The sequence below is a fragment of the Seriola lalandi genome, unplaced genomic scaffold, assembly GCF_002814215.2.
Source record: "Seriola lalandi dorsalis isolate HSWRI2012SDOR001 ecotype SW California unplaced genomic scaffold, Sedor1 jcf7180002054575, whole genome shotgun sequence".
Classification (NCBI taxonomy): Eukaryota; Metazoa; Chordata; class Actinopteri; order Carangiformes; family Carangidae; genus Seriola; species Seriola lalandi.
The window spans coordinates 427,284-427,765 of NW_019525128.1; the positions used below are offsets into that span (position 1 = coordinate 427,284).

Sequence of the window (482 nt, forward strand, 5' to 3'; positions counted from 1 at the left end):
AAAACCATTTCAGGTGACTACCTCATGAAGCTCATTGAGAGAACACCAAGGGTTTGCAGCGCTATCAAAAAAGGGTGGCTACTTTGAAGAAACTAGAATATAAGACATGTTTTCAGTTATTTCACACTTTTTTGTTAAGTACATAATTCCATATGTGTTCATTCATAGTTTTGATGCCTTCAGTGGGAATCTACAATATTAATAGTCATAAAAATAAAGAAAACGCATTGAATGAGAAGGTGTGTCCAAACTTTTGGCCTGTACTGTATAAACATACAGGTGCCGCCGAATTAACAGTGTGACTAACCACAACCTAAGCAGACATTACAACCATCAAGCTAAGTAGATAGATTAATCAAACATGTACATGTACATTGACAAATGTTATCAGTTTTGTTGCTTCGCCATGCTGTGCTATGCTGTGCTAGGTAAGGTTAGACTCAGTCAACTTTACCCAGTTCCAGGAACAAAAGAAATCCTTT

General features: G+C 36.7%; 1 pseudogene; it reads left to right on the forward strand.

Moving 5' to 3' along the window:
- Positions 1-482, forward strand: part of LOC111663382 (olfactory receptor 52K1-like) — a 36,698-nt pseudogene that overhangs the window by 35,829 nt on the left and 387 nt on the right.